This window comes from Monodelphis domestica, chromosome 4, assembly GCF_027887165.1.
Source record: "Monodelphis domestica isolate mMonDom1 chromosome 4, mMonDom1.pri, whole genome shotgun sequence".
Lineage (NCBI taxonomy): Eukaryota > Metazoa > Chordata > Mammalia > Didelphimorphia > Didelphidae > Monodelphis > Monodelphis domestica.
Genome location: NC_077230.1, coordinates 265034707 through 265047019, shown reverse-complemented (window position 1 = coordinate 265047019; position 12313 = coordinate 265034707).

Sequence of the window (12313 nt, the reverse complement as noted above, 5' to 3'; positions counted from 1 at the left end):
AAAAGAATAACTATTCAAGAAGGAGAGAAGAGAAAGAAAGATCTGAAGTAGGGGTAAGTATGTTGTATACAATAGTAACATAAAACTTACATAACAGTAACACTGACATTAAAATAGCAAAACAATATGTCATAGCAAAAGAAACAGCATAATAAAGCATACACACAAAACATTAACATGGTTAGGTTACATTGAATCACTATTTAAATGAGTGAGACAATGTATAGTTAGGGTTCTAATAGTGTTATAATTAGCTATAGATATGTTAGTTACTAACAAAATGTAGGTAGATACTTAAATTTAGTGTAAGTATAGAAATCTAGTTAGAAGTATTTTAAAGATAGGGATTAGTTAGGTAGGATTAAGGAAAACAAGATAAGAAAAGTAGATACTGACTTGAACTATATCATACATTACACAACACAAACAACAAATGACACCAAATATAAAACAAAATTATAAATAAATATGTAAACATATGTAAATAGGATGTATAACAGGATTGTAAATTAATTGCATTATAGTGTATGAGGAGAAGGAAGAGACTTTTCCAAAAAGGAAGTTATAAGCATGGCTTATTTCAAAGGGTATCTTTTGACTGCACTAGTCCTTTTATTTATCTTACCTGAGATTCAGGAGAGAATTTCATATACCTGCAACTCTTCGGCCCAATTTGAGATTCCTAAAACCCACCCTCACTATGGGGGTGTTAGCTCAATGGCTCAGTGGATTGAGAGCCAGGCCTAGAGAAGGGAGGTCCTGGGTTCTAATCTGGCCTTGGACACTTCCTGGCTGTGTGACCCTGGGCAAGTCACTTGAACCCCATTGCCTACCCCTTACCAATCTTCTGCCTTCTGACAATAGACATCTAAATGGATAAAAACAAACAAAAAATAAACCAACGAACTGATTCAAGGACCTGTTATAGATTTATTTTTCCTTTACTTAGAATTTTTACACATAAGACTTTGATAGTCTATATTTCATCCAAAAATTATCTTTTTTTATTTGGATTTTTTTTAATGTTTTTGATTTCTATTACCAATTGATTCATATACCTCATAACTCAGCCACGAATCCCTAAGTTATCCTTCTGTTTTTCAATCACCCTCTTCGGGGGGAATGTAAAATTATTATTATTTTATATTGCAAAGTTTAAATTCCTTGAGAGAGTAATTTTAGGTTAAGAAACATGCAACCTCTCTGAAACTGAACTGTTTGCAGAAGACACCATGAAGATGCCTCCACAGACCACAAGCTGCAGGAGAAGATCAAGAATGAACTTTGGGTGTGGTTGATTGAATATTTATTTGTATGTATACTCTTATGCCAAAGGGAACTGCCCCCTAACTGGCTTCTTATCAATGTGCCTAGCAATCATTGGTTTTGTTCTCTTTTCCTCTTATCCTCAAATTATTGCAATTTCAAAGTTGGTATGTTTATAAGCCCCAGGGGAGAGACTAGTCTTCCTTGGGCCTCAGGGGGGAAGAAGTAAACTGGAGATTTGAACCCTAGACTTCAATCCCCAGAAGTCCTTGGTACTTCCCAGAATTCCCTATAATCTCACCTGAGTCTCCACCTGGGTGAGATCACAAGGAATATTTAACTGGCAGCAAAGCCTACTTTGCCCTCTTCCATTGCAATGATGTAGTGGGTAAGCTAAGAGCGAGTGTTTTGAATGGACTAATCAGCCCTAAGCGCTTGGTTTTCTTATTTGTATTTTCTTTATTCCTTGATTTCTAATAATCATTAATAAACCTCATAAAATATAATTTCTATTACTAGAGACTCATTTAATTTTTACACATGGAATTTATGTTCATCTTTTGTTTGATGCTATTTGCTGTTGTAAGGTATAATTTTAGCGTTAGACTTAAAATCTAGATTTAATTGGTCGCCAGGGGAAATCCCGAATAAAATACCCAAGTCAGTCTGGAAATTTATGATGATTTAATTAATATAGTGGAAAGAAATTTAGGAAGAAGGGAGAAGGAAAGGGTGTAGGATTTTCTCTTGCCTGATTTGTGCCGGGCAAGAAGATTAGGGGATCTAGAAAGTAAGGGTTTGGAGTGTGAAGGAGGAAAGAATCAGCCTGTACTCCAAGAGGGCTCAGCCAAGATGCCTGAACCTGAATTAGCTCAAGGGCAAACTCACCACCAAAACCCAGACAAATAGCTGCTACCACATCAAGATGTAGGAATGCTTAGCACGCTGACAGCCAGAGAAGCCTCTCTGGGAAAAAAGAGACCAAGAGAGGAAGTGATGTGCCCTTTATAGATGGTTTTACATCTCTTTCTTACATCTCATCTGTACCAATGTTAGCTTAGCTTGACTTAAGATAGCCCAGGGGTCTGTCCACTGTTTCTGCACATGTCTGTTGAAGGCCATCTTCTTAGATAATTAAATCTTTGAGTATGGTGCAGACATTCCTGACCTTGTTAAACTAAGCAGAGTGGAGAAATGTAGAGTTCCCAAGATTTGATTCTGTTAAACCAAGTATCTCCATTGTTACTAATCAGGAAATAGCTAAATCAGATCTTCTAAAGTACAGTCTGAGTAGGGCGGAGTAGTTTTAAAATTCACACTGTTTTGCTTTTGATTCTGTTTGACATTTGTAGTTGTTCATTATTTAATTCCTTTTCCTTTTCACTTTTCCTTGTTAAATTCCCTAGAATAGGTTAATATTAGTTAGACTAAGACAGTTTAGGTTGTTTGTTATTTTAGGTAGATTTCTTAGTTTAGGTAATGGTAAGTATTTTAGATTGTGCACAAATACAAAAATAGTGTTTCCAACATGATTTTTGATGGGTGCAAAAGGGGGGGAATGTGATAGGGAAAGGACGTTTTGCAACAGATGTGAAATGTGTGAATCTTAAAACTGCTCAGATACTACTTTGGAACATTTGGTTAAGGCTATTCCCAATTTTAAACAATGGAGGTACTCAGTCAGGAATGTATGTGAGAACTTTACATTACTCCACTCATACTTAAGCATACTTTAGGGGAAGATAAAGTTGTCAACTCCTTACTGAAAAATGAAAAGTACTTAACCCATGCTTAAAGTAAAGCTAAAACCCTTAAGCTGGGTCTATTTTTAGATCTAATACAAAAAGGTGCTAAGTACCTATGAAGGTCAAATTAATCACTAAAAGTTCAAGCAAGCTTAGCAAGATGTGTGAGGTTTTAGTCTACCCAGAGAAGGTGGTAACAAGGTGTGAATTAAGAATGGTCAGTCCTGTGAAAATGTCTACTGTAATTGGTAGATGTGAAAACTTAGGGGAGGTGACATAGGAGAAAATTCTCTTTAAAAGGAGGCCAGAAGGTCTCTGAAGTGAGTTCAGCTATGGAGCTGAATTGGAGGCTGGTCTCTCTCTTGGTGGCTGAAAGGGAATTCAGCCTTGGAAGCTGAAGTGGAGCTTCCTGAGCTAAACTGGAGGGTCTTTCTGAACACTAGAGTCTTGCTTGGAAGAATCTTGTGGTGAGTGATTAAAGACTGACTGGTCTCTCTTAAGGCTTAAGCCTAGGCTGGCCTAGGTTTTTTCCTACTATTCTCTCTTACTCTGTCTCTCCCTTTTTCTTAATTTCTTAATTTGTACTAATTAAAATCTCCATAAAACCCAGCTGACTTGGGTATATTAAATATTTGGGAATTTTCCCATGGCGACCACTTTATTTTTGATTTAACTCAAGACACTGTCTTGAAACCATATTTTTGTGGTAACAGTTTAAGAAAACCACCCTTTTAAATGTTACAAATGCAAACATTAGAGTGACTGACAGGAGCAGGTGACTGAAAGTCACATGGGAGCCTAAGGGCCAGGATCTGGGCAAAGATTCTGAGGTCCCAACTGTCTTGGGTACTTCTCTCCTGAAGGACCTGGAGTTGGAGGTTTTAAAAAACAGGTTTCTGGCTTTGGTGATACCAGCTGAAAAGAGGAATCTTTTGAACTGGCTGCTGGAAGCTTGAACAGAAGATTGAGTACACACTTCTCCACTGGACCTGTTTGGACAGTTATCACCTGAAGATCCTGGCCCTTTTAATTAGACTCCACTTATGAGATTTGGGTATTGGGGAAACTTATTGTTTAGCTTAGAATAATATAGGATAAGATAGATTTATAGAAATTGGAGTTCAAGATTACTTGTAATCATTCTCCTAACCCTTTTCCCTTCCTTTCCCAACAATAAATCTAATTTTCATGTTTCCCTCTTGTTCATTCCCCTACCAATTCCCATTATAATAGTGTCAAATTCAGGAAGATGTGTCTTCTTGACCCCAAGCCTAGGACTCTATCTACTTTATCACCTAGCTGACCCTAACCAATGTGAGCAATAATAATAATAATCATGATTATTGGGTATAGGAATTCTAGGTTGTTTTCAAGTGAGCTTGTCTGTCACTTGACAGTTTCTGTACTACATAAATAATTAATCAGAACAGCAGCAGTACTTCAAATAGCATGTAACAAAATAAATTATTAAAGCTTTCCATTTTATGCAGTTTTCATTTATAGGAGTCAAAACAACTAATCTGCTTATAGCACTGAAAGACAAACTCATTCACTCACTCACTGTTGCCTTTTTGCATGTGGAAAACAAAGATTTTTGGGAGTAACCCATTGCCCAGATCCCTAAACTTTGAGTTTACATGAACTGCTTTCAAGCTTGAGGCCTCTCCAAAATCTCTTTACCTCAAACTTCCACTCAAAATTTCCTCTGGGAGCCTGAAAATATAGTTTGACTATATATCTGAACTGAAATGGGTTAAAAGAAGCCTTCACTGTTGTGCAAGCACTCAAAGTAACAGTACATATAGTATATAGGTCAACCTTCATTGCAACCCATAGAAAATACAAAACAATCATTCCAGAATTATGCAAAGAGAATAACTTGTACAGATAAAATGTATAGAGATTTTGCCTGAAGCAACATAGGTGATACAGTGGATGGAAGGCTGAGTGAGAAAGAATTTGAGTTCAAATCCTACCTCAGATACTTACTGTTGTGGGGTTCAGAGTATGAACCCCTGGTGCTTGGGAAGGATACCTTTCACAAGAATGCAAGACTCTGAGACTTGGCTTAAAAATAAAGAGAAATTTAGTAATTTGGAAAGTAATGTTGAATCTGACCAGGAGGCAGCACAGGTAGAAGCCTGCCTCCTAGGTGGAACAGCATGGGTGGAAGAGCTGCTCCTCAGGAGGACAGCAAGACAGCATGAGTGGAGAAAACCTGGAGGGTTGCTCCCAGAATGCATCCATTCTGGGGGTTTTATATTCTTTTACAGCAGTGTGGATGTGACTCTGGGGCAAGGGATTGGGGATGAGGTTTGCCCAAAGGCATCGGGGTGGTCCTAGTGATTTGGAGGACAGATGGATGAGGTGTGTCTTTGTCTATCTCAAATCAATGGGACAATCAAAGAAGGATGATCCTCTCAGGGTCAGATGAGGTGTGTCTTTGATCATCTCAAATCAATGGGACAATCAAAGAAGGATGATCCTCTCAGGGTCAGATGTTTTGGGTTGGGAGTCAGAGGGTGTAAGGGAGTCAAGGGATTTCCCTGATAATAGTTTGCCTGAGTTTCTAGGGGTAGAATGTCCAAGCCACTTACCAGCTGTGTAACCTTGGTCAAATCAATTAATCTCTTTCAGTTTTTTTTAATCTATTAGTGATGGGAGGTAATGGAGTAGACATGGCTTTTAAGGTATTTTCTAGCTCTAAATGTATGACCTCTGCTAGGCATGGATACCCACTGGTATAGTGGTTCAACAATAGTCTCTCAAATAAAAAGAGAAATAGAAAACAAACAAAAAATGCTTCTAAGTTTTACACTATTTTATCTTATTATATTATATACTATTATATCTAAGTTTAAGCACTATTAACATTTTTTAATCACCTTCTTAGGCAATAAAACAATAAGTCAAGTCCTGGTAGGTTTTGCCAGTTTTGGAGAAGTAGACATTCAGTACTGAAAATGGAACAACTAGCTCAGAGCCCCCAGGCACAATCTCTGTACAGAATACACACCATGCTTATGCCTCAAGGTTAATGACAAAAAAAGGGTTCTATATATAATAAAATATAGTAGCCCTTTTTATAATAGAAAAGAACTAGATACAAAGCAGATACTCATAGATTGAGGAATGGCTAAACAAGTAGTGACAATTGAATATAATGAAATGTTACTGTGCTGTAAGAAACAATGAACATAGGGCAGCTGGGTAGTACAGGGGATAGAGCCAGACTTTAGAGACTGGAGGTTCTGGATTAAAATCTAACCTCAGATACTTCCTAGTTGTTTTACTCTGGGCAAGCCACTTAACCCCATTTGCTTAGCCCTTACCACTCCTCTGTCTTGGAACCAATACTTGGTATTGATTTTAAGATGGAAGGCAAGGATTAAAAAAAAAGAAGAAAAGAAAAGAAACAACAAATACAATGAATAAAGAAAAACAACCTAAGAATGAATGTAACTGATATAAAGCAAAGCAAAACCAGAAAAACAATACCTGTATTTATGATAATTAGGCCAAAGTAAATTTTAAATAATTACAACAGAACAATCACAATTGAATGCTATGAAATTCTAATGATCAAACTAGCCCCCAAAAGAAGAGGTGATAAGAAGACAACCTCCTCATTCCCTCACCCCTGCCCCAGCTATCTTGCAAAGGTGGAGGACCTTGGATATGGCACACTACACATAACATCAGATTTTTTTTTTTAATATGTTGGTTAATTTGCTGCATTTCTCCCTTTATTATTCCTTGTTTTAAGGGGTGACTCTCTGGAAAGCAATAGAGTTGGGAAGGCATACATTAGGAAATGTAAGTGATGAAAATTTATTTTTAAAAAAGAAAATGAAAAACTTAAAGGACTTATTTGTTCATAAAGAACTGACACACTTCTGTCTATCTTCTACCTAATCTTATTGTCTCCCCTAGGGACTTTCTCAGCCCTCTAGTACTACTTCAGTGGTTTGATATCCATTAACTGAAAACAAACTTGATATTGCTGAAGGGGCAATTTCATTCCAAATGCACACCATCCAAATAATTCACTGTAGCAAAGAGGGAAACATTAGTGTTTTGTTTTTCCATTTTGTTGCTTATTCCCTTTCCACTTTCATTTCCACACACTCAAGCTTTGGACTGCAAATTCTTATTACTCCTCCAGAAGGCCAGGATTCAGGAACTCTCACTACCTGGCCAGATGCCATAGTCACAAGGCTGACATTTCCTGGCAAAATTTTTCTGCTATTGCCTTTTTTTTTAAATCCTTACCTCCACCTTAGAATCAATACTGTGTGTTGGTTCTGAGGCACACAGTAAGGGCTAGGCAATGGGGATTAACTGAATTGTCCATGGTCAAGCAGCTAGGAAGTGTCGGACGCCAGATTTAAACCCAGGATGTCCCATCTCTAGGCCTGGCTCTCAATCCACAGAACCACCCAGCTGCCCCTGGCTTTTGCCTTTCCATAGCTGAATTAAGAAATTTGGAATCCAGTTACTTTTGAAATTCCTTTGTTATCCCTCTCTGTTGTCATCTCTCAGGCTGTTTTGCCATTGTCCCTCCATGGCAACTGAAAGGGATTGATGTTACCCGCATGGGGGTAATCACATACCTAAAGGGCAGAGATGTTTCAGTTTGCATTGGTGAGAGGAATATCCACACCAGTGAAATCATAGATACTTTAAGGCATTTGAATATTTTACTTCCATCTTTTTTCCAAAACTTAATCCATGAGCCATTTGTCAAAAATAATGATAAATTAGAAAATGAGTCCCATAGGAAAAGGTGTAGGCTTTTATTCTTGGTCTTCAAACATTACAAAAGGTTCTTCTAAGAGACTTAACAATTCAGTAAACACGTATTTAGTTAGTATTCCATAAAATTTAACTTTAATTGACTTTTTAATTTTTTTACCTTTCCATTTTAAAATATCTTTGGTTTTTATATCATTTGCATTGTTTTATATCATTTTCATTTCTCCTCCCATATAAAGCCATCCCTTATAATAAAGGGAAAAAAGAAAGAAAAAACTATTTAGAATAAATCCAACTAGTATAATAACGAAGTCCAATATTAATGATAAGAATAAAATAGATAACATTTATATAGTGCTGTAATGTGCTGGGAACTGTGCCAAGTGCTTTACAAATATTGTTTTATATGATCTTCTTAAAAACCCCATGATATAGGTACTGTTAAATATTCCCATTTTATAGATAAGGAATCTGAGACAGAGGATAAGTGTGTGAGGGCCACACAGGTAGGAAAGTTATGTCTGGATTTGAACTCAAGTCTTCCTGACTTCAGGCCCCGAGATCTATCCACTGCCATGCCTCATTATTTAACCTTTAAACTCTACTTTTCTCATTTGTAAAATGGTGATATTTATAGCATTCACTTTGCAAAATTGTTGTGAAGCTGAAATGAGACAATTTGTGTAAAATATTTTTTAAAACTTGAAAACTATATATGAATGTTAGTCATGATGATTAGATACACTGTTTTGCATCCACAATCCTCCACCTTTTCAAAGAAGGAAATTGTGTACTCTCTTATCTCTTCTTTGATGTTGAGTGGTCATAATTTCTCAGCATCCTCTTTTGATAATTTCATTGTTCTTTCCATTTACATTGTTGCAGTTATTGTGTATATTATTTTCCTTATTCTAGTTATTTCACATTATACCATATTTCTCCACTTTTGTTGTATTTATAATTTCTCACAGCACAGTATTATTCTAGAACTTCATGTACCACAGCTCATTTAGCCATTTCCCAACTGATGGACACCTATTTTGCATGGATTATCCTATGCCTTGAGCAAAACCTGAGTCTCTACATTGTCTTCATAGACCTGACGAAGGCATCCGACACAGTGAACAGGGACGCATTGTGGGTGATCCTTAGCAAGCTCGGTTGCCCAGCAAAATTTGTCAAATGGATCCAGCTCTTTCATGTCGACATGACAGGGGAAGTCCTATCTGGTGGAGAGACTTCTGATTGCTTCAAAATCTCCAATGGTGTGAAACAAGGCTGCCTCCTTGCTCCGGTACTATTCAACCTATACTTCACCCAAGTATTACGACATGCTGTGATGGATCTAGACCTGGGTGTCTACATCAAATACCAACTGGATGGCTCACTATTCGACCTTCGCCACCTGACTGCAAAAACAAAGACAACAGAGAGACTCATCCTGGAAGCTCTCTTCACAGATGACTGTGCTCTCATGGCCCACCAAGAAAATCATCTTCAAAACATTGTGGACAGGTTCTCCACCACAACAAAACTGTTTGGCCTGACTATCAGCCTCAGCAAAACAGAGGTGCTGTTTCAACCTGCACTAGGGAGGACAACTAACCAGCCGTGCATAACTATCGACAACACGCAGCTTTCTAATGTCAACACTTTCAAGTACCTGGGCAGCACCATTGCCAACGATGGGTCCCTAGACCACGAGATCAATGCCAGGATCCAAAAGGCCAGCCAGGAACTCGGGTGGCTGCGCTCCAAAGTCCTCCAACACAGTGGTGTAAGCACTGCAATGAAGCTCAAAGTGTATAACGCAGTGGTCCTCAGCTCGCTCCTGTACGGCTGTGAGACATGGACACTGTACCGGAAGCACATGAAACAGCTGGAGTAATTCCACCAATGCTCCCTCCGGTCAATCAGGAGGATCTGATGGCAGGACCGAATCACCAATCAGGAAGTCCTCAACAGAGCCAACTCCACCAGCATTGAAGTCCTGGTCCTCAAAGCCCAGCTACGATGGTCTGGACATGTCATCCGCATGGACCGACAGCGAATACCAAGACAGGTATTCTATGGTGAACTGTCAGCTGGACTCAGGAAACAAAGCCGACCAAAGAAAAGATTCAAAGATCTGCTAAAATCCAACTTGAAGTGGGCTGGCATTTCACCAAAGCAACTAGAACTTGTTGCCTCTGACAGAAGCAGCTGGTGAACCCACATTAACCATGCTGCCACCACCTTTGAAGATGAGCAATGTTGACGTCTTGCCGCTGCTCGTGAAAGCCAACACCAGGCTACAACCGCACCTCCCGTAACAACTGGCATCCCATGCCCCGTGTGCCACAAACTTTGAGCCTCAGTCTTTGGACTTCAAAGCCACATGAGGGTACATCAATAGATGATAATGCACAAAGACAATCATTCTCTGCTTCCAAGAGACTACTACAAGGTACTCCATTGTGCAAGCCTTTAGGAAGATTATATTCTAATCAGGAGAATATGGCATATAATGATGAGGGCAAAGTCGAGACCCAAAAAAGTACTCTAAGAAAATTCAAGGTGAAAAAAGAATACAGCTGGCGAAGATTAGGGAACATTCTTGGATGGGACATCTATTGACTTTAGTCTTAAATAAAGGTATATATTCAAAGAGACAGAGATGAAGAGGCAGTGCATTCCAGGAAAAGAATTAAGGAAGTTGATTTTTCCAGGAGTTTAGCAGTGATCTAATGTAGAGATATAGGACTCTGGTTTGAGGGACTGGTCTGATCAAGAAATATATATGTATATATATATATATATATATATATATATATATATATATTTAAATGGTTCACTAGGAACCAATTTTTTTTGAAAATTTTATTTAATTAGTCAATTTAGAACATTTTTCCTTATTTACAAGAATCATATTCTTTCCCTCCCCTTTCCCTACCCCCTCCCGTAGCCAACGTGCAATTTCACTGGGTTTTACGTGTGTCCTTGATAAGAACCACCTATTTTCATGTTGTTTATGTTTGCACTAGGGTGATCATTTAGAGTTCAAGGAATATTTTAAAAAATAAAATAAAAGTAGGGGAAATTTAAGCATATTTATGAACAGTAAAAAAGAGAAGAAGGGATGAGAAAAGTGCTACAAGTTGAGAAGTCAGCCTTGACAATGAAAAGGATCATCCTCTAAAAATGTAGCAAAGAGGGAGAGTGAATGAAGACCCAGAGAGCTTTTAAGGTGAGTATCAGATGAAAAATAAGGGGGCTTGAACAGCACGAATTCAGAAAATCCTGGAAAGACTTATATGAATTAATGCAAAGTGAAGTGAGTAGAACCAACAAAACAATATATACAGTACCAGAAATATTATGATGATCAACTGGGAAGAACATTATAAACAAAGCAAATCTCCAAAATAACCTCATGGACCCATGAAGAAAACGCTATCCATAGCCAAAGAAGAAGCTATCGGAATCTGAGTATAGATCAAAGCATGCTATCTTCCACTATATTTCCTTCATGAGATTTCTATTGTATGTGCAGTATGTGTCTTCTTTCATGACATGAGCAATATTGAAATATGTATTACATGAAAGTACAGGTATAGCCTATATCAGATTATTCACTGTCTTAGGGAGGGGAGGGAGAAAATCTGAATTTTAAAATATCAAAAAGTAATTGTCAAAAGTTGTTTCTACATTAACTGAAGAAAATAAATAATTTTTTTTTTCAAAAAGTGATTGTCAATTCTTAGAGACTTATGAGAAAGAACACTATCCACATCCAGAGAAAGAACTGTGGGAGCAAAAACGAAGAAGAAAAACATGATTGATCACATGGTTCAATGTAGATGTAGATGTAGACTCTAAATGATCACTCTATTGCAAATATTAATAATATGGAAATAGGTTTTGGTCAATGATACATGTAAAACCCAGTGGATTGCTCGCTGCCTATGGGAACAGGGGAAGGAAGGGAAAAAACACGAATCATATAACCATGGAAAAATATTCTCAATTAATTAATTACATAAATAAATAAAAAAATAAAAAATGATTGTCTTTACAACATCACTATTATTGAAGAAAAAAGAAAAATAAGGGATCTAAGGAAGAAAGGTTTCATTAATGGGAGATGAGGTCATCTACTGAGAAAAAGAGGAGATGGGAATCAAATTGGTGGGTTAAAAATAAAAAAGAAAAGGATATGGAAAACTACTAAAGGAAGTGTGATAGGGAGTCAATTAGGCATGAAAAGATTGTTGAATTACAGTGATAACCCAGCTCAGGGAAAGGAACATGGCTGGAGAATACTTGAAGCCAGGAGATAAGCATATCTCAGGACACACATTCAGGAAACACAGGTGGCCAGAGCACAATTCCAGCCCCCCCGCCCCACCCCTCCCGATAACTCATGCCTCTGACATGGCAGCTAGCTACTTTCTTTGGTGAGCTAGGGTACTCTGTAGCTATTGGGTGGTTATACGACTGATACTGTTGCTCTCTGTTGCCATCTTCTGGTCTGTATCTTTTATGTTTTCTTTTGTCATAAAAGGGAT